Source organism: Chionomys nivalis, chromosome 25 (assembly GCF_950005125.1).
Source record: "Chionomys nivalis chromosome 25, mChiNiv1.1, whole genome shotgun sequence".
NCBI lineage: Eukaryota > Metazoa > Chordata > Mammalia > Rodentia > Cricetidae > Chionomys > Chionomys nivalis.
The window spans coordinates 34,719,197-34,745,504 of NC_080110.1; the positions used below are offsets into that span (position 1 = coordinate 34,719,197).

The 26,308-nt window shown below is 43.8% G+C and overlaps 1 protein-coding gene across 2 annotated transcripts in view; it reads left to right on the plus strand.

Moving 5' to 3' along the window:
- Positions 1–26,308, plus strand: part of Srgap1 (SLIT-ROBO Rho GTPase activating protein 1) — a 284,359-nt gene that overhangs the window by 133,926 nt on the left and 124,125 nt on the right. The gene's annotated exons all lie outside the window — the stretch shown is intronic.

Genomic DNA, 26,308 nt, shown 5'->3' on the forward strand with positions numbered 1-26,308 from the left:
GCCCAGCTTTCAGTTTCTATGTTGAGAGCACGAGACTCCGCAAGCTTTCTCTGCTTGGTGTTAATAGTGTTCCTTGCCTAGATTTATGCCCAGACCCTTCTTTAGTAAGTAATGTTTTAGCTTCAGAGAAGGAGGTGCACCCTGTCTATTCACGACACAAAGGGATCACTTACAACACGGGTGCAGGGTCGTGCACGCCAGCTGTGCTTGATGCAGCCACATTAGATTTGATTTCTGACCTAGAAATGGGAATTCAGCAAGTTCTAAGTCATTGTGTGCTGTGTCAAATGGAGGAGGGAACGTGTTTCCAACAAAGAGCTTTCTATGTTGGATCTAAGACTAGATAGAGATAGAGAACTATCTTCACATATTAAATAAGAGAGCTTAAAAATACATATCAGTTTCCACCAAGCTAGGGAAGTGACGGACTCTCTGCCCCTCTGTGAGCACCATCTGTGGAAACCACATACAGTTTGGTGGGATCCCTGAACATCTGCAGAGGCATCCAGATGTTCGTGTCAGGCTGCCACGATGGGGAAAGGTTGTAACAATTCCACATTTGGATGCTTCTCAAAGATACTTCCTCAACATGGGGGCATTGGCAGGGATTCAGCCAGGACCTACATAAGCAGCTCCTCATTTATTCATCCATTGAACAAAACATCTGTAAGCTGTGTGACTGGCAAAACAGAGTTAAGAGACTGCCCCTGCTTGCAAGGAATGCATTAGAATAAATTAAGCATCTCCAAGCGAAAGAGACTACAGAGCTCAGCGTAGGAGCACTAGGGGACATGAAAAACTTAAAGAAGCAGCTCTGGAAATGAAGGGGACACTCTCATGAGGCAAAACAAGGCAAGGGTCTGCAGGGGCGTGTGTAGCGGAAAGTACAGAGTTCTGTGGGGCTGGCCTGGGTTGCTAGGACGAGAATGAGTGATGTGGTAGAGGCTGGCAAAAGAGGAACCTCGTATGACAAGGTCTAGGGCCTGATGAAACTGATAGAAGCTAGGACTGACAGTCACATGTGTCTGGGTAAGAACACCAGTTCTTCTGCTTCCTTGTTTTGGGATCTTGGGATATCGTTCAAAGTCTGCCTGCTCTTCCAGAGAATGAACAAACAAGGTTGGGCAAAGGGAGAGGCTGAAGCCACGTGAGCCTGAGCCTGGGAGAACCTCTGGAGTTGTTGTATATCCAGGCAGGAGCCCTGGGCTTTAGGTTTGGATCCCTTGAACTTGGAGTGCTCTAGGGAAAGGCAGTTTCCTTTAGTGGAGGGGAGTTCTCGAGAGCGGTTCCCAGGGAGAGATCAGCTGTGAGTCTCAACAGCCCACAGCCAATATTCCCAGTAGATGGGGAAATGAATTCCTAGTTTGTGAGGAGGACTCTGGGAAGTGCACAGGAGATAGACGCATGCCTACTTATTAGCTACTAGAATTCACTACTTATTTAGATACTGAGGCTTATTACCATGTGTGTGTGTCGGATTCCTGCTAACCTGGTTGTTTAGTGGGAGTGTTCTGTTCATCTTGAACAGCCTTCTAGCTGTTAATCATGGCTGATGAGCAGAAAGGGTTAGTCATTACAACCAGACAAGGTCTACTGAGGAACTCTGTCAGCCAACTCACAGGTGGGTCCAGCTCAGAGCCTAGCTGCGTGTGGCCCAACAAGAAATCACCAAGGTCTAACTCAGAGCCTAGCTGCGTGTGGCCCAACACGAAGTCACCTACTTACTCAACATTACAAAACACTGAGGTGGCTTTTTGTTTGCTTGCTTTGGTTTTGGTTTTGTTTAAAAATAAAATGAATACTGTTATTAAAATATTGAACTTAAGATTTAATCCTTTATGGAATTAACCAATACTGATAGAGTTAAGGATGTGAGGAAAGGGGGTTTTGAGTGGAAATCATGACTTTGACATTGTTAACAGCTGGATGGACTTGGAGTATTTGTAAACCAACTAAGCAGTCTTATCACTGAACTCCAAAATCCACCCACGTTATTGTTGCTTATAGCTAAATTAAAGTATTTGCCTTTAAATTTCAGTTAGTGAATAACCAAGTGGATGCCAAGCCAGCAAATAAGCCCCCCAGACCCCCAACAACCATTTCAAGGGAGTCTTATCTTTGACCCCCAACAACCATTTCAAGGGAGTCTTATCTTTGGGCCTCCATTGATTTCTTCATTTCCTCGACCAAGTGAGCTTCATTCCGACCCGACCCCACCCCAGTATGAGCAGTGCAAACATGGACAAGAGAGGGTTCTGTTGCTTCTTAGTTTGTGCTTAACTATTCTTGGAGAAGATTTGAATTTGGGGACCCCTTGTACACAAGGGTTTGTTTCAATATCAAACCTCACTCTTCCCGCTCCAACAAGGGCTGGTGATGTGCCTCCGCCTGTGCTAGCCCCGCCTCCTAGGGTCCAGAGATCCTCCTCCTTTCCACCATGCCCCTGAAAGAGGGTGTCCTGCTTCTGGTTTGCTGCTCCCGACAGCAGGTACACGGCCCACACGCTGCATATGAAAATGTGGCCCACGTCAGTGGTCACAGTCACGGGCCACATCGCAGGAACCATTTATTTAAATGCCTGCTCACAAGATCTTACTTACACATGTTCATAGGCTTGTGTAGTTCAGAGGGAGCTATAAAGTGGCGGCATCTGACGGTCTTAGATCATCCCTGTGTCTCAGAGTACCTTCAAAGCTGTGGTTTATTCATGAACTGTTTTCAGATTATTAATATATCTGTATCTGTCTCTGTTTCACTTAACTGTACAAGAAAAATGTATGTTTCTTTCCTTTATCAATAACAATGATGTGTTTCTGTGGGTTGCCCCTTGCTCATGTTGAAAGGGGCCAAGCCCTATGAACCAGCTCACCAATCCTCTTACTCATGGACAGGCACCATGAGCCACATTTTGGGGTGATGGAAGGATGTGCTCAAGCTGAAGAGCCATGCTTTCTATGCCCTTTGACCTTTGCTCAGAGGTGTGAGACAGTTTGTAGCTACTATAGACTTCCTTAGGTTTCTCGGGGCGCGGGGCAATAACTGGTCATGTCACTTTATGTGAATGGTCAAACACTTTGAGATTAGGGCACTGGTTTGGGCTGTATTCCTTTCTTGCAAAAATCTATATTGTAAAATCACCTCTTAATACATACTAAAAGACTGAGTCATGCTAACACAGAGACGCTTGGTCACCCTTAGCCATTGCTGCTCTATTCACAATGCTGGGGATGGACTCAGCCTTGGTGTCCATCAGCTGCTGAACGAATTATGAAAATGTGGAACAACAGAAATTTGCAAATACATGGATGAAGCTGGGGGAAAGAACTTTATTCCGTGAGGCGACCCAGGCACAGAAAGACAAATGCTGTGTGCTGTCTCTCATATGTGTGTCCTAGTTTTGAATCTTTCGATTTGTGGATTTAACTTGCAGTGCCTGCAGGATCTAGGAGAGAGCCAATGGACTGGGGGATACCTTAGGGAGGAGGGCTGGGGGGGAGGGGTTCAGGAGGCATGGGGGTGGGAGTGAGGAAGAGGAAGATGCACTGGGAGAGGGTTAGCCAAACCCCACAATTATATGAGAAACCTACTGCCGTGTAAGGTAATTTAAAAATAGAAGTTCAGAAGAGTAAGAAGGCGATGCCTGCCCGTCTGGATAGCCCTAGTCCTAGAACCCAAGGATTACTGTCATAAATGCGGCTCTCAGCCCTCGTCGGAGAAGCTTCCTTTTGCAGTGGATGGCTAAGAGAGACTCACAACTGGTCAGGATGCAGAGGATGATTAATTAGTGCTGGAGTACTCGGGTCTAACTGAAGCATCTGTATCTCCACCACCCCACCCAAGGCTCAGGGAACATAATTGGGCAGGGAGCAGAGAGATTTTAAGAGCTAGAGGTTGAGGAAGACCGCTGTGAAAAGTGACTTGGGTATGTGACAAAGCCATTGTACCCAGGAAGGCACTGATGCTGTGGCTGCCTGCATAAGACCCATGTGAGACCAAGCCGGTGAGGAGCTCTACTGCGGATGGCAGGGAGGGGCTCCTGAGTTAGGGAGCTATTGAACGTTGATAGTTGCTGGGGGAAGAAGAATCCATTTTTCTTCAAGAATATGGCGCCTGGTAGGCTGCTCATGTACCATGGCTGGCACTACAGCCCTGCACATGAGGGGCCAACTGGACTCAGTGGGTTGTTTTAAAGAAGAAAGAGAACATGGATTTGAGAAGAAATGCAATGGGAAGGTTGTGGAAGGAATTGGAGGGGCAAGGAGGAAATTACAGAAGTCTCAGTGCCAAAGCCCCCATGTGGGATCCTCCTTAGGAACATCTGACTGGTCAGAGAAGCCCCCAGTCCCCACAAAACAATATATGCTATTGCTCTTCTTCCCGGTTGCCGACCGGAGTTGGTTGGTAAGACCCTGTTGCCAAGGACCTTCATCACCATACACAGAGAAATCAATTTCAAACTGAACTGGAAACTTCCTCCCTACTGACTGGCTTTCTTAGAGCCTGAAGGTGTACTATACAGGTTAGTAGTTGAGAAAAACCATAAAGAGCCTTAATTATCTGTGAACCATATGCAGTGGCAACCTGCCAAGCAAGGTACCCAATGGTGAACCATTGTCATGAGGGTTACATGGCAACCACGAGCTCTCCGTGGACCCGAGGCCTACAGGAGAGAATTGATGCCTGGTTCTGTCACCTAAGTCAGAACCCCACAACTGAGGAGAAGTTTATTTATTAGATGCTGAAACATGATTAATAGAAACTCAGAGACCAATGTTGGGGTTCAACCTGAAGACCAGAAAAAGCAAAGCAGCCAGTTACTGGTTCTTACCTCTACCTCAGTCTGAAATGGAGATCCTGCCTCCAGGAATCTCAGAGTGAGACTGCCTGAGAGCTGTCTGTTCCCGTTTTATAATTCTCTCAAGTTCTGGGATTAAGGGCATGCGCCACTGTCACCTGGTTTCTATGGCAACTAGTGTGGCTACTGGGTTTAAAGGTGTGTGTCATTGTGGCTACTAGGATTAAAGGTGTGTGTCATTGCTGCCTGGTCTGTAAGGCTGGCCAGTGTGACTGTTTTACTTTTCTGATCCTAGGCAAGCTTTACTTATTAAAATACAAATGAAATGCCATTACAGTGTGCCTATTATTGTGTGACTGGGGAGAGATTATAGACCCCTATCACTCCCCACTGAACAGGGGGCTAACGAAGAATTCTGGGGGAGGAGAAATCATTGTCTTTAGTTGGGTACCCATAGGTGAGCCCACCAGGCTCCCAAGGTGGTTCCAAACCCATGCTCAAGCAGATGGTGCTTGGTAAGCTCAGTGGGTCGCCAAACAAAAAGACATATATGGGAAAGGGAGAGGATGGGGGAGGGGGTAGAAGAAGGTGGGCGGCAAGAGCAACCAGAATGTTCGTGAAATGGTCAGAGAACCAATGTAATGAAAATTCTTTTTTGAAAACCCAATGAAAGCTGTCTGTGGACGGAGACAATCTGCCAGTCATACACATTCAAGTAGCTGAGACTGGCCTTGGGCCGCTGGGAATAGCCCTCCTCTGGCTTGAGGACCTGGCTTTTCAGACTCAGACTTGTAAGGTAAATTAACCCACTTCGCTGACCACTGAGTGTGTTGCTTAGTCTGGAAGGAAGGGGCGATTACTACTAAGATCCATAGTCTTTCAATTTGCTTTTATCAAAAAGAAACAGTATCTCCAGTATGCTCCAGTATGAAGTACAGAGTTATTTCATGGGATAAAGGCATCCTGACAACAGGAGCATTTAAAGTAAGTCACTCTCCAAACAGATGCTTTAGCTGAAGTTAATTTACATACAAACCACGAGTCTACTGCCAGTCTCCAAGGCTCTGACCTTGTTTTGAGAAGTCTATGAGGAGCCAGTAAGATGGCTCAGCAGATAAAGGTGCTTGAGGCCAAGTCTGATGAAGCTGAGTTCAGTTCCCAGAACCCTCCTGGTGGACTGAGAACCGACTCCCGCAGGCTCGCCCTCTGACTTCCATATGCACACAATGGCTCGTTTGTGATGATGGCCCCACATCACACACGTGCACAAATATTTTTTTAAAAAAACTATACATTTTGAGATGCTGAAAGCTGCCAATTTATTTATGCATAGTCTTGTTTCTTTTTAAGTATAACAATGCATATTCCTTGTAGAAATATAGGAAACACTGAAAGTATTGTTCGATTACCCAGGTTTACACAATCAATTAATGTCTTGCATTCTTCGATAATGATATGGATATTTATATGTATAATATACATTTTAAGCTATATGTTTGTAGATATTTCATAATCATATATTTGTGTTACATTTATTTTTATACTGCAGATTTTTTTACTAGAGATACCATGCTGCTTGGCAACCTGCCCTTTTCATGTAAAACATTAGCATTTCTCCTATCTGGAAACAGCCCCTCAGAATAGGGTATTCGATGCCCTCATGGTGTGTAGCACTGTTTGCCTGACTCCAGGCTTTTTCCTGTAACTGGACATTTGAATCTCTATGTACCAGTGACATTTAACTTGCGTTGTGTAACAGAAAAGACTTGCCAGGTCAAGGGTAGCCTCAGACTTTCACAACTTGGATGCCGGTCTTAACCTTTTGAGTTTCTGGAGTGATGATGGTCATGGCTGTGACATCCAGTAATAGGTTCCCTGAAAAGTAAATGGACTGGTTTTGGAATTTGTTTTTTGTTGTGTTTTTTTATTAGCAGAGAGCTACCGGATGTGAGTTGATATGCTTATGCAACATTCGTAAATAATATAACAAGAACTTTTCCAAGGCATTTTAGTGCACTGTAGCAGAAGAATTAAATGGTGCTTTGGTGACCTCGAAGGACAGATTAATTATTGATATAACCTGGATAAATAAGTAGGAAAAGCCCAAGCTGCTGCTACTTGTTGGGTCTCTTGAGTCTTAGCGGCCTTATGGCTAGCTTGTTCTTCTAGAAATAAGCTGAACTATTGTTTCTTACAATGGCAGAATTTTCTGAAGTATTTTTGTAAAATAGTTTCAGTTGGTTTTTTGTGAATTGCATACCAAGATGGCGGCCCTTGTGAAGGCTCTATGAACGACAATAGCTGTTTGTGGTTTTCTTAGAGTCCTGTAGTCTCTTTGTTGCTTAGCAACAAGAGACGTCTGTTTCACCTGGCTGGAAGGTAAGCCTGTGAGCAGCTCCAGATGAGCAATTTGCCATCTGCTCTGAAGCTTTATCAAAGTCTTAGAGCGAGTCAAGCATGTGATCCGTGTGCGTTTCCCTGAAAATGCATTACATAATGAAAAAAAAAAAGCCAACTGATGTCAGCGGTGTTGAAAGTTTTGTCCATATGATATGTTACTTTGGTGCCAACGCTCAAGTGTCAGTAGTTGAACCGGTAATTAATTACCTTGAAACTAGTTGCCAAGAAACACTTGAAAACTTGTTGGGGTTTTTCTTAAGTTAGTTTTATCTTCTTCTGTTTGCCTCTCTGTGAATTTTGGATTGTGTACTTAAATATTCTCTATAAAGGAGATGCCCAATATAAATAATTATAATTATTTTATAAACTGAAACCTTAAGAGAAACAACATGGTCCAGATTGTACCAATGGCTAATGTCTAAAGAAGGGGAAAGCAATAAATACAATAAAGAGTTTGTCCCCAGATACTAGTCAGGACCTGGCTGATGCTCCAGGTCCTGTTAAAATGTATACTTTGAATTTCCAGTGTTAGGGTGAAGAATGAAATAAGGTCTGTGAATAAGAAAGCAGCTGGATGGAGGCTTTAACTGCCCGACCTCCCGAGCAGTCATGATAAATGACAAAGCAGAAGCATAAATGGGACCAGAGTGATCCTTTCGGTTTCAAGTGTCTGCCATTATTCCTCTGTCAGACCCTTTCACAGACTGCTTCCTCTCAGAGTGAAGGTATGCACCCAAGTTCCCTTTCATAGCTCTCTCTCATCTATAGAGACACAGAGAGAGAGGTGGATGGGCTTAGTCCCTTTCTGACATATTCCATATTTGCTTGTTGGTGTCTGTGCTTTTTGCATATAAGCTCCCAAGGGACAGATTTTTTTGTGTGTTGTTCACAGTGACTGTCACATGCTAGGTGTTCAGCAGATTTTTCATGAGTGAATAAAATAATGGATAAAAACTTACATCTGATTAGAAACAAGCAATGAATGGCATCCATATACCATAAAGCTTGGAGCAAATTAGCGCAATGCAGTATTTACAGGGCCAGATCTAAACAATCCCATGTGAACGACTTCCCCAGAGAAAGAAATCATAGGTGGTCCTGGGAAATAGTCCCCTTCAGAGGCAAGGGTCAAATAAGACTCATGGGCCTCGCCGCTGGGACAGGCTGTCTGTTCTTTCATGGACCACTGTAGCAAGCTATCCCATGAAATATGTGCAGTCTTTTCTAGAAGTTCACTTGTAAAGAGAGTCATGGTGGAAGTGTGTGGGTTTTTAAGGAAGAATATGAGACCAGGAAAGGTTTTGTTTTCAAGTACATGTGTTAGTTTCTTGCCTTGGACACCATCAAGTTTTCGTTTGTTGTTTGTTTTTAAACATAAGTAGTTAAAAAGAGTGAGCAGAAGGCATCACAGAAAAACGGGGAAAATGGGCGAGAAGATAGCTTGTTTGGTAAAGCACTTACCACGCAAGCTTGAGAACTTGAATTTGATTCCCTCAGAACCCATGTGAAAATGCTGGGTGCCGTGCTTGTCCGGTGTTGGGGAGATGGACATGGTACAACCCTTGGAACCCACTGACTAACCAGCCTAACCTTCTTGATGAGCTCCAAGCCTGTGAGAAATTCTGTCTCAGAAAACAAGGTGACCAGCTCCTGAGGAAGCCTCCAAGGTTGATCCTTGGCCTTCATGAGCACTTGAGTACACACACACATACACACACACGCTCTCTCTCTCTCTCTCACACACACACACACACACACATTCACCTCACACACTAGGGTTTAGGGAAAGGAGACACTCCAAAGGCTGGGCTTAGAGAAAACAGGTATAACTTGGCCAAAAAGGATCCAAAGGACTGACAGGAGGATTGACCTTTGGCAAGGGACTCTTAGGAGAGCAGATGTCACAATTGGTGTGGCTGCAGACAGTCCCATTGGGAGGAAGGAAGCGGGGTGTTGTGAGGTTCTTGGGTCCAGGTCCTCTGTGGCTGTGTTCCCATGTACTGAGATGTCTGTTGGGAGCATAGAATTTGCAGAAAGTAGAGAAGATTCTATAAACAACCCCCTGGGGAAACTGAGAACTAAAAATAAAATACAACCTGAGAATAGAAGGAGTATACATATTTTATAAGTAGAAGTATTCAAATTTATCTTAGTGGTACTTTCAGGCTTGACTGAATTCTACAAGCACACAAACACATCCTTATTCCCCAAAAGAACAGATTGGGTCTTGAGCATGATATAAAATGTCAAAAGGCAATGGAGCAAAGTTTCCTGAAGGCTAATGAAGGCAAGGACAATCCTACCATCTTCTATACAATGAAGATATTTCTTGAAAAGACAGTGGAGTAACCATCTTAAATGTGTCCCATACTCTCTTGAATACATACTTGGTTGTGACATGTTCTACACAGAACTGTCCCAGTGATGGTCTGTCTGGCATCTGCTATCAGCAAGCCTCAGCTACACTGATTTCAGGTTGTGTGACTTGGGACACCCGTGGATGTAAGACAGGCAGGATGCTGTAAGTTCCTTCATCCCTGGATCTTGCCCTCTCATGATGCCGTCTGGATCCCTGAGACCAGCCTGGAAACAAGTCCTAGTTATCCTTCGTGTGAGTGAGACCACATGAAAGGAGACAGACATCCTAAGTGACAGCTAGCCAGCTCCTAGACGTACGAATTAGAGCATCTTACCTCATCCAGCTGCCAGTGGACCACAGACGTGAGAGAATGCGGCCCCACCAGCCTATCACAGAGCAATCTCCCAGCTGACTCGATGAATCATGAGCTAAGGGAAATGTGCTTTGTTACATAGTGAAAGCTAAATGATAGGTCGATACCCATCCTCACCGAAAAGGAAAGATGGGATCAAAAGGTAAATACAGGCTCTAAGTAAACCGAGTCAGCATAGTCCACCGTGTCGTTCCCACTAAGTGAGTCCATCAGAAGTAAACACAGTGCCTGCAGCAGCAATCTGAAGGCTAACTAGTAGGAGGGTAGATGAAAGACCAGACTTTAAAATTCTGCCAGATCAGCAGTGTTTCCCGTTTCCCCCTCAGTATCTCCCAGTCCAGATGCCTGACAGCGAGGAACCTGGAAACAGACAGCAGACATGAACACGCAGACCTGAGAAGAGGATTTGGGCTGTGATTCAAAGACCGGAAAGGGGAGAGAACCGTGTAATGCTGATTTTTGCTGTTCAAAGTTTTCTTTGCTGTTCTTTACCACTGAGTACTCAAACATCTTGCAACAGGGACTACAACCCTCTAAAGGTCTTTTTGAAGAGAGAAACTACCCTCCCTGGGAGCGCTGGTTACCCATGGATTAGCAAACACTGATTGTGGTCTCAGACATTCAGTGTATGAGGAAGAAATCGAAAGAAATGGAACACAACAATAGAATAGACTCCTGGTTCTCCAGTTAGAGGACCAGAAGGGGGAACCTAGAAAACCAGAGTCGTGGAGACTGCAGTGACAGATTTCCTAAACCACCCCCCCATTGCACACAGCAGATCTGATCTCTTAACAGTGTACCCACAAAGGCTTGAGGACTGAACTAAGTATTGGAATCACGCCAGGATCCTGAGTGGTCCCTGTGTATTAAGTATGATGGAAGATTTAAATAGCAGCACAAAGATGCTGGAAACAGAATTAACATGGGGACCACAACTTGTACAAGGCTGGCCAGAATTTGTAACCCGAGTCTAAGCAGCTGGATTTCCTGATAAAACAGAAATACTAAAGTTTAGAGTTAATTTAAGTAAGGCCCAGAGACATGATATTGAAAATATCTGGAATACAATACAAAAATTACTCAACCTAGAAGAGATCAAGAAAAAGGAAGGCATGAAGGAAAAAAACAAAAGAGACAGCCATGCTGAGCTATCATGGATGCTTGGACTACCTAAGATTTCCATACAGCCATTAGCAGAATATTCTAGAAGTAAGATCAAACACTCTTAAAGTGAATAGAATCATTGGAAGCTATTTTTTAAATATTATTCTTATGTATAGGGAAGATATTGAGGGAGGAACACCTTTGTCAGGGCGTGTGTGGAGGTCACAGGAGTCAGTTTTTCCCTCCACCATGGGCTTCAGAGATTGAATTTGGGCTGTTGGGCTTTGCACCAAAGTACTTTTAACTGCTGAACCCCATCAGGAAATTTGTTAACTAAAAAAATTTAGTAACCAAACTTTAAAACTCAACAGACAGGCTTAATTCTGGCTGAGCGGAGCTTACCAAGGGCGCACTGGGGAAGTTTAAATTAACAAAAATGACCTAATGCGAACAGCAAGAAAGAAGAGTGAACAAGCCGTGGGGACCATTCGCACAGTGTTTCTAATGTTTGCATCATCAGCATTTCTGAAAGAGAGGAGAAAAGTGTGATACAGGAATAAATATTTGAGGATAATTACAAGAAAATATCCCAAAATTAGTAAATGATGCGACCTATGTGTCCAAGCTTACTGAATCCAGACTATCTAAGCCCAACAAAATCCAAGTCCCATTATACAGAGCCTGGAAACTGGAGACAAGAAAAGCGCTGTAAGCATGCAGTGAAATACGAACCATGCCTTTTGAGGAACACCAGCTCAGACTGCGGGATGCTCTCTCCACTCAGTGTGAGCAGTACCTCCCAGCACGGAAAGCCAGAGATGCCTTCAGTCATTGCCAGATGTTTCCACAGGCAAAATTGGCCCCAGATGAGAAATATTGATCTACACTGAGGCTTCATCCCTCCCAAACAGGTATTTTACTTTAAAGAATTTTTCTGGTTAGGTTTGTTTTATAATCATGGAGTTTATAAACTTAACAAGCGGGAGATGGGTTTGAAAAGTGTCTGATACCTCGGTTCCCATTTAAAAAGGCATTTTAGAAAGTTGTTTTTAGTTTGTTTAGGTTTTGCTATCTACAAAAGAACAACACCTAATCAAGTTTACTTCCTGGTGGGCAAGGAAGATGGCTTAGAGGGTAGGGCACTTGCTATGCCAGCGTGGATGCCTGCGCTCAGATCCCCAGAAGTCTGAAGCTGGACATACAGCACCATCTGTGACCTCTGCTAAACAGTTATGACCATGAAAAATCCACTGGAAATTCTACTCCCTTTTTATTTTTTTCTTGAAATCTAACTTTATCAAGATCAGTGGTTTTCCCAAAATACAATAGAAGTTTCATGTCATTCTTGATTTAACAAGCGTTTGTCGATTGCCTTTTTGGTGACAGGACTGGTTAGTGAACGCTGAGGTCACAAAAGCAAGGAACGAATTCTTAGCTTGGTACCCTGCAGGAGCTTGGAGCCTAGCATGAGAAAGAAACACAAATATGAGAATTAAATTATAAATTGGTAACAGTTCTTAAAGATAAGACCAGAGCCCATGGGAATACAGGATGAAGTCATCAAGATCTTAAATTGGATGAAGTTTATTGAAAAATTGGGTAAAAACATTCTTCTGTACAGAGACCAGCGAGGACAAGACCAGAGACTGATGACCAACCCTTATGTATATTCAGGAAGTGAACGCAGGCAAAAATGACAGAAGAAGGTTCTCTTGTGGCCCCAAATAGTCAATTATTTTGTTGGCTAACAGAAGCTGAAGTCATCTGGGAAGAGGGGACCTCAAGTGAGAAAATGCCCACCGGATTGGCTTATGGCTAAGTCTTTGAACATTTTCTTGATCGGTAACTGAGATGGAAGGGCACAACACCCTGGGCAGTGCCACACCTGAGATGGTAGTCCTGGATACTATAAGTAAGCAGGCTGAGCAAGCGAATAAGCATCACCCCTCTGTGGCCTCTGCCACACTTCCTGCCTTCAGGTTCCTGCCCTGACTTCCTTTGATAATGGACTGTGATGTGGAAGTGTAAGCCAAAAAAAAAACAAAAAACAAAAAACAAAACAACAAACAAACAAACAAAAAAAACCCTGTCCTCTCCAAATGCTTCCGGTGAGAGTTTTATCATAGCAACAGTAACCCTAACTAAGGGAGCTTAACGATGCTCTAAGCCTCCTCTGCCTGGACCAGATGTCACACATCTGGCTGGGATTAACAGTATAGCACCATACATTCACACATTCATAGCACATACACACACACACACAGCAATAAAAAGATTAAAAGTAAAATAATAAAACAGGCTGGAGAGATGGTCCCACTGTTAAGAGCACTTGTTGCTCTTGCAAGAGAACCTGGGTTTGGTTCCCAGCTCCTGTGTGGTTGGGTCACAACTACCCATAACTCCAGTTCCAAGGGATCCACTGCCTTCTTCTCACATCTGTAGACACCACGCACACACATGGCACACACACATACATGCAGACAAACACTCATACACATAAAATGAGAGATAAAATCGAAAAGCAAAGTTACTAAAACGCAAACCAGATACAGGCTAGTGAGATAACTCAGCTAGTAAAGGCAGTCACACACCCTGATGATTGGAGTCGGAGAGCCAGAATCCCCTGATGATTGGATGGAGCCCCAGAATATACATGGTAGAAGAGAAGAAACTACCATCACCAGTTGCCCTCTGACTTCTGCCCACAGGCTGTGCTGTGACTGTTTGGGTATAAAATAAAATATAAATGTAAAATAAATCAAAACCCAGAGTTGTGAGATATAAACTGCTCTAATGTTTGAATGCAGTGTTGACAGTAATTGAAATGGGAACTAGCTTGCCTTGGGGAACTCAGGAGGAAGCTGTGATAACTTAGGAATCTGGGGGCAGGGGTGAAGTTTACCCTGTCATGTGAATTGTGACCAGGGCATAGGTCCATCCTTCAGAAAGTCCTTGTCCTTATCAACTAAGATTGAACCCTCTGGACTTCCATTGTTTTAAAGACCTGTTAGTACTTTAAATTTTGCTCATCAGTCATCCATCCAAATCCGATTTTCTTCAAATTTCCACTGCTCCAGCTGGCTGCTCTTTACCCAAGTAGGAACAGGCTGAGAGACTTGAGCCATTATTTCAAGATGCTTGGCCTTTTATTGATCACACAGCTGTAGATGGGGCCCCATCCCACAAGACAGGGCTGATGCAGATGTGTTGTCTCCAGATTCTTCCGGTATCCTAGCCTCCACCCTGGGAAACGCAATGCAAGTGTGGTACAGGGAGCTGCAAACACAATACACAGTTGTTGGGGGAGGGGAGGACAAGGAGAACTCACCATGGCTTCCTCAAATCACGCTATCCAAGGAACAGAGCCACTGGGAACCGTAAGCACCGGAGGAAGGGAGTCTTAACTAGGACATGATAGCTGTCTTCAGGCGTTTGAAGCCTGCCCCCGTAGACAGCAGCAGAACTCTCTCTACAAGGAGTTGAGAACACACGGTGGACTGTAAGTGGAGACAGGTTTTCCCTTTCTCCCAAGGCAGACCTAGCAATTATGAAGTCTGAAATCTCTCTCCGACAGTCTGCTTCGTTGCAGCCTTGCAGCGCTCTGGAATGGACTTCAGTCTCTTTAATGTAGTATTCCAAAACACTCGTTTGGCTCTGTATTGAATTGACTAAAACGCTCTGATTTGAAAGGCGATATGAATAGAAGACCATTTTCAGCAGTGTTTGGAAAAGCAGAAAGTGGCTTCCTAAGATAAAATAAGGACACGCCGAGCTGATGAGACAGACATCACAGTGATAGTAAGAGGTAACGATTATGGAATGTGTGGTGTGTGCCAAGCAATCTGTCACACACAAAACAACGGGCAGCTCCTCTAATCCGCGCGCAAACACAGGGGCAGGCTCTGTAATAGTTTCCACGGCAGCGATGAGGAAACAGCTCCGAGGAAGCCCAGTTTTCAAATGTCCTGACCCTGGGCCTCTCTGGAAGGTTTGAGCTCTTCCAGGCAGGCTGTCCTTCTGTGTGCATTGACCTACTAGCCGTGGGCGTTTGGCTTTTTTGTTTGGGGGTGTGTTTTGTTGTTTTGATTTCTTGGGATGAATCCCGTGGTTCAGTTCTTGGTGAAAAGGAGTTGTTACAGGAATTTCTTATTCTTCTCCTGTGCCGCCTCTGCCTTTCCTGAGATCTACTGTCAGCTTAGTGGGCTCATCAACCTTGTGGTTCTGAGCTGCTTTACCTCTGCGGTTCTCAACCTTCCTGATGCCGTGACCCTTTAATACAGTTCCTCCCCGACAATAAGATTATTTCCGTTGCTATTTCATAACTGTAACTTTGCTGCTATTATGAATCACAATATAAATATTTGCTATGCAGATGGTCTTAGGTTACCTCCCCTCCCCACAGATCACAACCCACAAGTTGAGAACAATGGCTCTAAAGGAAGCTTCCAAACCAGTTGTATCTTTGAAGAGGAATTCTGAAAATTAGGCATCTTGCTGCAAAGCAATATGGGTATTTTTTTAATTGTTGAATTAACACAAATCAGACTAGAATGAAGCTGGTTTACTTGCCTCTCACACTAGGTGGTGTGGCCTCTTTTCTCTGCTTGCCGCCTGCATCACACTCATTAAAGTACTGGGGAGAGTGGAAGAATGTCTGGCTGAGTTTGAATGATTGAGTTTCTGTCCGTGTCTCAAAGATCCTCTGCCCTTTGCTTTAAGATGAGCAAACCGGCTCACTGGTGTATTTTAGTGGATGGCCCATGCATTCTCACCGCGATGCTGTGGAGATTCAGGCTGATGAGCCTCCTGCACCGTGTGCTTTACCATAGACTGTGCTCCTGAGCCAGCTGTGCGGCGGATGTGAGCTTTGGACAGGAGAGAAAGCCCTGGCTCTCCCAATAAGTAAACACCTGGGGGGGCTGGAGAGATGGCTCAGAGGTTAAGAGCATTGCCTGCTCTTCCAAAGGTCCTGAGTTCAATTCCCAGCAACCACATGGTGGCTCACAACCATCTGTAATGAGGTCTGGTGCCCTTTTCTGGCCAGCAGGCATACATACAGACAGAATATTGTATACATAATCAATAAATAAATATTATAAAAAAAAAAAAGTAAACACCTGGGTTCTTGTTCTGAAGAAAACACATGGACGTAAGTTATTAATAAAGCAGTTGCTAACTTTTTGCACGAAGTTTAGTGTGTTAAAAACTAATTAGAAAATACACTTGTGGTTTAGTTGGTTATACTGTGGACTGAACTAAAGTATTACTAATTTGTTCCGTTTTTTTTTTTGAAATGAGATCTCACTGTGGAACTCTGGCTGGCCTGTAACTCCCTGTGTAGATCAGGCTGTCCTCGAACTCACAGAGATCCTCCTGCCTCTGCTTCCTGAAATTATCCTGCCTTTAATTGAGTAGGTTTATGTGTGTGGCCCAGAGAGTTTGCACTTAACTGATTATTTAATTAGTGACATAGAAAAAGTATTTCCAATTTATTACCATTTTCAATAAATAAATACAGTATGAAAAGTTGTCCTATTTTTTCAATCCTAAAGCATTTATTGTATTAAAACTTGGCTCACAGGCCTGAGTTTATTCTTATTAGCCTTCTTGAGACAGGGTCTCACTATGTAGCTCTGGCTGTCCTGGAACTCAATATATAGAGCACCCTGACCTTGAATTCAAAGAGATACACCTGCTTCTGCCTCCTGAATGCTGGGATTAGAGGCGTGCGTCATTATGGCTAGTGGACCTGATTTTAAAACCTATCTGTATTTCAATAGTATATGAATTTTATATCAGTTCTGCATCTTTCTTAATTAACTATTGAATCACCCAAACTTTGAGAGAATGTAGCCTGAGAGGGTTTGTAAGTTATAGAATTGTACGTTGTTTTCCTTGTCTCCATTGGTGTTTTAGTGAGTTCATTTGAGCAGTTACAGCAAACTACGAAAGTGTATGCTGGAGAAAGGAAAGACAAATGGAAGAGGAAGCAGGGACCGGGAAGAAGGAAACAAGACCTGTCTAGTAAAGCCCAGCATCTGTGAGCCCATTTCACTTTGGGAGGAGAACACCTTTCTGAGGACAAAGCAAAATCATGATTGGAACTTAGAAATCTATAAAATTCAAAAAGAGACACCATCAGAGCTTAATCATCACTTGATAATGCTATTTGGAAATAATTTATTTAGATTTCATGGCTCAGTGACTCAAAATAGAGAAAACAGACCTATGACCTACTTATATCCATGCCTACCTCTGGTCCACGTTGTCTTTATCTACTTAGCAACCCCATAGACACATTGGTATGTGTGAATAGAATAGGCACTTAGTATGCCATATGTCAGTTTTAATCCTTATATCTTAAATATAATTAGACAACTGCAAAGTAGAGATGTAGAAACAAATTTTTATTTAGATATGTGGCTGGATCTGCCTCTCATGATGCAGGGTGAATTCACAGAGAGCCCTTGTGTTTTCTCGCTTTTGCCTCTGCTCTTTCTAGGCTAAAGGGCCCTGTGGAGCAGAGAGCAGAATCAGGAGATTGCAGGCATTTAGACTTGTAGTCTTCTGCGGTACACCCTCCTCAGCCTTAAATCCATAGAAGAAAGTGCCCAGCTCACCAACGACATGCAATTTTAGATGAAGTCCTTTTTCCTGCACAAGGATTTAATACTTGTAAATGTGGTCATGGTGGTGTCCTCATTGTTTAAAGCTTTCGTTTCTTCCTAAGAGAGCTAGATAGACTCCATAAAGTGATCTTTGTTTATAGAAAAGTGCATTCGTGCCAGGTGATGGTGGTGCATGACTTTAATCCCAGCACTTGCGAGGCCACCCTGGTCTGCAAGAGCTAGTTCCAGGACAGGCTGCAAAGCTATAGAGAAAGCCTGTCTTGAAAACAACAACAACAACAAAGAAAAGTGCGTTCATGTCATCGACATTTGAAAAATCAAAAATATAAAAATCAGGGTACATTTGTGTGGTGGATTGAATAAACCTGCCCCTCAAGCTCACATATTTGAATGATTAGACACCAGGAAGTAGAATTGAAAAGATTGGAAGGATTAGGAGGTGTGGGCTTGTTGAAGGAAGTGTGTCACTGGGGTGGGCTTTGAGGTTTGAAAAGCCCAAGCCAGTCCCAGTTTCTTTCTCTTTCTCCTGGCCTGCAGATCAGGATATAAAACTCTTCTCCAGCTATTTCTCCAGCACCCTATGTGCCACCATACTCCCCATCATGATGATAATGAACCAACCTCTGAAACTGTAAACAAGCCCTCAGTTAAATGCTTTTGTTTATTAAATTTACCTTGGTCATGGTATCTCTTCACAGAAATAGAACAGTGTCTAAGACAATTCTCAAAAAGTTGCACTGAGACCAGGTTAGTTTTGTTAACAACACACAGCCTAGAATCACTTGGGAAGACATACTTAGTGACAGGGTGTCTACGTTGTGTTGGCCTATAGGTGTGTCTGTCCGGCATTGTCTTTAGTTAATTGACACAGAAAAACATAGTCCACTGCCGGCTACCCTTGCCCTAAGCAGGGATCCTGAACTGGATAAAAGCAGAGAACTGGAGCTGGACATGCGCTAGCAATCAGGCAGCATACACGCATGCCTTTCTTTGCTCATATTTTTTGGTATGATTGAGATTAGCTGTTTGAAGCTTGTGACTTGGCTTTCCCACAGGGATGGTGTAACCTGACATTTTAAGCTGAAATAAACCCCTTTTCTTCTGTGTTGCTTTGGTCCAGCGTGTTTTATCTCAGAAATGGAAGTGAAACTGAGACAGTGAGGTTAATAGTTCCAGGCGCAGATTCTTCCTGCAGTAGCTGGGTGGCCCCTAACCGCCATGCCACTATTTCAGTTGTGGACACGTCTTCCCCGGGAGGTCAGTGTTCGTTGCTGGGTAATATGGCTGATGACTTTTCCCCCTTTTGCCCTGCATGTGTGGAATCCTTTGAGTATATTCCCAGAAGTGATAGAGATGGAGTATTTGGCTGTTCTAATTTTTAGTGCTTTGAGGCACCTCCACATTTTTCCAGAGTGGCTGTGTCACCAACAGTGTATAAACACCCCCTTTCCCTGTGTCCTCGGCAGCATTTGTCATTGTTTGTTTTCTTGGTGATCATCTTTCTGACTGGGTCATACAGAATCTGAACATGGTTTTAATTTGCATTTCTCTGATAGCTATTGAAATAGAAAACTTTTTTTGTTTGTTGTTTGTTTATGGTTTGTTTGTTGGTATTCTTCTTTTGTTGTTTGATTCTCTGACCCATTTTTAAATTATTTTTTTTTCTTGATGCTTAGTTTTCTAGTTCTTTGTATGATGTAGGTGGGTCATCTGTCTATGTGTTACTTTCATTGGTTAATAAAGAAACTGCCTTGGCTTTTTGATAGGGCAGGGTTTAGATAGGTGAAGTAGACAGAACAGAATGCTGGGAGAAAGACACAAAGTCAGGCAGACGCCATAATTCCCCTTCCTGAGACGGACACTGGCTAGACTCATGCTGGTAAGCCACGACCTCGTGATGACATACAGATTATTAGAGCTATATTAAAAGAATATGCAAGAGTTAGCCAAGAAGAGGCTAGATATAATGGGCCAGGCAGTGTTTAAAAGAATACCGTTTCCCTTTAATCCCAGCACTCGGGAGGCAGAGGCAGGCGGATCTCTGTGAGTTCGAGACCAGTCTGGTCTACAAGAGCTAGTTCCAGGACAGGGCTCCAAAACCACAGAGAAACGCTGTCTCGAAAAACCAAAAAAAAAAAAAAAAAAAAAAAAGAATACCGTTTCTGTGTAATTATTTCAGGTGTAAACTAGCGAGAGAGCCGGGCAGCAGGAACGCAGCCTGCTGCTCCTTCTACATTTGTATATTCTAGATATTAATCCTCTGTTGGATGTGCAGATGGCAGAGGTTTGTCCTCATTCGGTGGGCTGTCTCTTTACTTGACATTACTTTCATTTCCTATACAAAAGCCTTTTAACTTCATGAAATTCCATTTGATGATTATCAGCCTTATTTATTGAAGATTGGAACCCTATTCAAAACATCCTTACCTATGCCTGTGTCATAGAATGTATTTCCCATATTTTCTCTGGCAGTTTCAGAGTTTCTTCTCTTTATCCATGGTCTTTGATTCATCTAGAGTTGAGTCTGGTGCAGGTAAGAGATAAGACTCTATTAGACACACTTTCCCTGAAACTTTTCTCCAATGACTTTCTTTTTTCACATACATATATATTGTAAAAATTCGGGTGTGTGGCTTTTTATCTGGGCCCTCTGTTCTATTCCATGAATCTACATGTCTGTTTTTATGTCATTGTGGCACTGTTTTGAATGTGATGGATGTGTAGTATGGTCAGGGATGGTGATAAGTTCCACAATATTCCTTTTACCCAGAACTGCTTTGGCTATTTGGGTCTGTTATGCTCCCATATAAAGTTTAAGATTGTTTTTCGTTTGTTTGTTTCTATTTCTTTGAGGAATTTTGATTGTAGTTTGTCTGGGGTTACACTTAATTAGAAAGTTGCTTTTGGTACAAAGCCATTTTCACAGTATTAGTCTTGTTAATTCATGACCATGTGAGGTATTTCATTCTTCTGGTGTCTTCCTTAAGTGATTTACTAAAGAGATATTTCAGAAGGTCTAGATTAGGTTTGTTTCAACTGATGTGTTTAGTTAGTTGCTGGTGTTATTTTGAGTCCATAGTGAATGGGATTGCTGCCTTGACTTCTTTCTCAGTGTATTTGTCTAAGAAAGCTGCAGATTTTTGGATGTTAATTTTGTATCCTGCCATTTTGCTGGACATGTTAAATTATTTATTTTATTCAGCTGCTTTGCCTGTAGTCACACTTACAATCATTGTTTTGAGTTTTCTGCCTGAGATTTCAACTAATGCACTCTCTTTTGAGATAGAGTCTTGTTATGTAGCCTAGGCTAGCCTGGAACTCACTATGCAAACCAGCCTGGCCTCAACCCAACTGCCTCTTGCTTCTAGAGTGCTAGGATTAAAGAAAGGCATGTTCCACTATGGCCAATCTAACACCCTCACAGTGCTGTAGAGCTGATAGTTTTTGGAGACGTTGTGTTTGTGTATGTGTGTATGTGTTTCATATATTATTGGATTGATATATATATATCATATATATATATATATATATATATATATATATATATATATAGAGAGAGAGAGAGAGAGAGAGAGAGAGAGAGAGAGAATATTCACAGCTTTTAAATAATATTTAGTTTAATAGAGTGAAGTATGTAGTTCAGGGCTCAGGGTCCCTGGTGTGAACTCTGTCATTTCCTGAGTAGAATATTGACGGCAGCACATGTAAAGCTGCTGGGTATCACCACTGCGTAATTCTGTGCTTGCCAGTTAGCAGCAGAGACCCCTACACTTCAGTATCTAATAGACGGTAGCCAGAGAAGGTGTGGAGCACAGTCGGGTTTCCGTTACTAAGAACAGGATTGGGAAGAAAGTAGGACCAGGAAGGATAGGAGAAGAATTAGATCTTCTCTGAGAAACAACTTTTAATTTCAGGGAGATAAAGTATCTGGATGGGGAAGTTGGGCTATTGGTAGGGACCACAGATTTTTAGAGATTAATGCTATGGATGGTTACAAGTACGAAGTAAGAGGAGTCAGGGATGAGGATGAGAGAGAAGGGAAGACGTAGGATGAAGAGAGGGAGTTTATTTGGTGTGCTGAAGAGACAGTGAAGAAGCCTTAGAGTGGGGAAACATAAACAGCGGTCCTAAAACCTGAGCGGTCTACAGAGCACAAGACATGCGCAAGAGGGGAAATTAAATCGGAACAAGAAACGAAGAGGAGTGACTGTTGGCACAGCTGCGCTGAGGTGAAAGGTGAAGTTCTCAGGCCCTGCTAGCCACGCAGCATGCTGCTGGGGCAGGGTGGGGGCCTGGTCTCTGTAGCCTCCTTGTTCCCTGGGGCTCTGGCAGGTGGGAGAGGCGAGGTTGTGAGGATTTTCCTGGCAGTTCGCTGGGGCCCATGCCTCTGGCCTCCTGTAGGTCTGGTATATGTGAGGAACATCACTGCCCTTGCCAAAAGGAAAGAAAAAAAAATCCTGATTTCTTTTAATGAGGTCAAGAATGGAAAGACAAAAATAGGGCTTTAAACTTCACTCTGAGTTATTTGACCTGTGTCGTTGGGGACCGCTTGTACCCGGAGGTTGCAGATGACTTGGGTGAGTGACTCTCCACCTCTCCCCGCCACTCACAAACTGAGTGGCTTTCTCCTGCCTCAGTGGGCAGTGTCGCATTTGCCTACCTGTTCCATATGTCCTGGAAGATGCCCTGAATGTCGTCCTTCAGGATGAAGTCTTGACTTGTTTCTGGAAAACATGTGCCGTGTCCCTCTTGAGTCTTGTGCCACATGTTTTCTCCTGGCATGGAGTTTGCCCCCAGCCTGGGATGAAATGCCCTGTGAGAATAATTGCCTACTCCAATTGTGTGTGTGTGTGTGACATACAATCTTGCTCATGTATTCTTGGGCAGGCCTGTCACTTATTGCCAAGACTAGCCTCAAATTCATAGCAATCCTCCTGCCTCAGTCTTCCACATATTGCTATGATAGGTATGAGCTACCGTGCCCAGTTCTAGTGTTCGTGTTAAGTAGAAATGCCTCCGGCCAGGTAGGAGAGACTCCTGAAGAAACACTGCACACACTCGCCTGAACCAGGACTCAGGCCGTTAAACCCAACCCTGTTCTTGCCGTCAAGTGTTTCTGGGAGAAGCTCTTGTCCTTGTCTTCAGAGTTTATGTGAGTTAAAGGGCTCTATTAATGTAGAGACATTCGAATGAGGTCTAGAATGTTAAAAGCAGACACTCTGTGGAAACATGACCCTGACCTCTTTACCCAGAATTTATATTCCAAATAAGCAAGTGTGAGACACTAAAATCCTTTGAAACACTCATTAAATATTTCATCTGCTTTTCCCCATCTCCCTCACTCCCACTCTGACTCAGCAGAAGGCCAGCATTCCTGGGTTGGTCATCTCAATATATTTATTTTAAAACTTTCTCCACAACATGCAGAAACTCTCTGAGTCAGCCATTTAATCCAAGCACTGGGTCACTTGATTAATTGCTCAGTGTACCCACATCGCTCCTATTAATTATGCCCCATTGTTCTGCTGTCTCCTCTCCTTTCTGGAATGTTCCAGGCCACAGGCCTATAGGTCTCTAGTAGCGGAGGTCTGGCCAGCACCCACCACCAAAGTGGCACCAACTCCAACCCTCTGTATAGAATGTTGCTCTAGCATGTGCCAAGGCGTGAGTTTGTTCTCCCGGGGCTCGTGATTTAAAGGACTGGACTCAGTGTGGCCCTGAGAGAGGAGGCAGGCTGCTGAGATACAAGGCCTAATGGAGGTTCTTAGGACTTGGGGGGTGGGTGCCCAGGAAAGGGATTAAAGTTACCCTGGTGGGACTCCTGAGCTGCTGTGAGAATGCCTTGACCCCTTTCTGGCTCCTTATCTAGAAATACAATCCCTTCTTCCATGTATCCTCCCCCTGCTGTTGGTGCTGTCCACCATGGGCTCTCTCCAGAGCCAGGCTGGGTCTTGTGTGTTCTTTGTGCCTCCAGAGCTATGAGCTAAACAAACCTTTGTGTGTGAATTTAGTGGCGGAGGCAGGGGATATACGACTATATGTGTGTGAGTGTGGTGTGTGTTGTACACACTTGCCTTTTTTCTTCCCAGCTTCATTTTGCTATAGCAACAGAAAAATAAGCAAATGCAGCATATCTGGTTCCTCTGTGGGATGGTGGCCTCTGGAAGGAAGGGAGGGGCAGATCTAAACCCTTGTACCCCTGTAATTCCTTTGAGGGGAAAAAAGGAAATGTCGTTAGCATGATAACTTGTGTTCAGTGTTTAGTAAGGGCCATCCCAATAAAACACTGTGGCATAGAGAATATTCAGTATCTTTTTTGCCAGTGGGGGAGTGGTGCAGGAGAATTGTCTGTATTCTGTCAACCTTGTTTTAAATAAATGCTGATTGGCCAGGCAGGAAGTATAGGCAGGTCAACCAGACAGGAAGTAGAGGTGGGGCGATGAGAACAGAAGAATGCTGGGAAGGAGGAAGCCCATTCCTCCGGAGTCCAGCCCAGACCACCGAAGAAGCAAGATGTGAGCTTCCCCGCTGAGAAAGGTACCGAGCCATGTGGCTAACATAGATAAGAATAATGGGTTGATATAAGCTTTAAGAGTTAGCAAAAAGTCTGAGCTAATGGGCCAATCAGTTTTATAACTTATGGAGATCTCTGTGTAATTTTCTTTGGGACTTGCCGGCTAAGAACGCTCAGGTTTTAGGACTGCTGTTTATGTTTCCCCACTAATAAACTCCAAGGCATTCTTCACTGTCTCTTCAACACACCAAATAAACTCCCTCTCTTCATCCTACATCTTCCCTTCTCTCTCATCCTCATCCCTGACTCCTCTTTCTTCGTACTTGTAACCATCCATAGTATTAATCTCTAAAAATCTATGGTCCCTACCAATAGCCCAACTTCCCCATCCAGATACTTTATCTCCCTGAAATTAAAAGTTGTTTCTCAGACAGAAACCCCAACAAGCCGGCCCTCATGTTACAGGGGAGAAAATCTAAGACCTCTGAAAACCTATCTACTGATTTTCACAAAGTAGTTTGAACATAGGCAGTTTGATTTGAGACTGAAAATTTTTAATCACCAGACAGTGTGCCTGGGGAATGGTGATAAGTGAGTTAATCATGACGTCACCTTAAAGGGAAGGTCTGATTTGTCTCTGGGGAACAACATGCAAGAATGATTTTAGAGCGGCTTGTAGAATTGCATCTGGTGGAGGGAAGAAAGCAGAGTTCAGGCAGTGCATAGAACCGGGGAAAGCACAGAGGCCAACACTAGACTGAGGGTCCACAGCAGTGACCAGGCAAGGTGTGGAGAATAAAGGAGAGAGGTGCCCTGGTTATCTGTCAGCTTGGCAGACACCCTAGGCATAGCTGGGAAGAGGGACTCTCGACTGAGAAATTGTTCCCATCAGACTGGTATGTGCGGCATTTCCAGAAGTAATGGTTGATGTAGGAGGGACAGTCCACTGTGGGCAGTGCCACCCCTAGGCTAGTGGTTTCAGTTACTCTAAGTAAACTGAGCAAGCCATGATTGCCTGCCAGTAAGCACCATTGCATTCCTCCGTAGTCTCTGCTGCAGTTTCTGCCTCCAAGTTCTTGCTTGCATTCCTGGCCTGCCCTCCCTTCATGGTGGACTGTAAACTGTAGCGTGAAATAAGCACTCCCCCTGCTGCTCTGGGCATGGCTTTATCACAGCAATGGGTACCAAACTAGGATAGAGGGAAAGGTATGGATGAGGCAAGACATCTCTGAACCATCCTAAAACATCATACGAACAGTTCCAGCCAGAGGAGACATAGATTTCTATTTCTAATGACATACAGAAAAATTAATCAGCCAGAACAGATGAATTAGTAACCATCACTTCAAGAAGAAGCTCCAAGTGAACCTCAGCTTTCTGACTTAAGGAAAGAACATCCTTGTACTGAAAGCAACAGCATGCATTTAAAAAGAAAACAGCCTTCCAGCGTGTGTTGAGAGACTCAAACTCAAATTTTAATCCTCATAAATCCCATGTCCAGGAAATGGCTTAAAGCAAATAACACAAAATTCAACTGAACACGTTGGTGAGATTGAAGTTCTGTGCAAACGGCTAGCCACCTGGGTCCTCCCTGAAGTGACCATTTCAGACCAAATGGGATGTGATTGGCCTGCCCTAGCCTATAGAAATTGGGTGTTCCTGCTCTCTGCCTCCTAGGCAACAGCTTCTTCTTCCAGAACTGCCAGCCCAAAAGATTGTATTATTTTGGCAAATGATGAGATACCAAGAGCTATCTTGGAACAGATACTGGAGTGGGATACGTGCCAGAAACCCACCCAAATGACCTGGAAAAAATACTGCTTCATTTCTTGCTACCAACCTTCTGTGTGCATTGTCCTCAGCTCACTTTAGCATCCTACACGCCACACAACTGCATACTTGACACCCTTCCCCACCTATTGAGCTTTGGCCCTATAGTTTGGATATAGAATTACTTTTCGCTGGGTGGTAGTGACTCACGCCTTTAATCTCAGAACTCGGGAAGCAGAAGCAGGTGGATATCTGTGAATTCGAGGCCAGCCTGGTCTACAAAGCGAGTTCCAACACAGCCAGGACTGTTACACAGAGAAACCCTGTCCAGTGGCTTTTGTGTAATAGATAATGCTTATAAAGA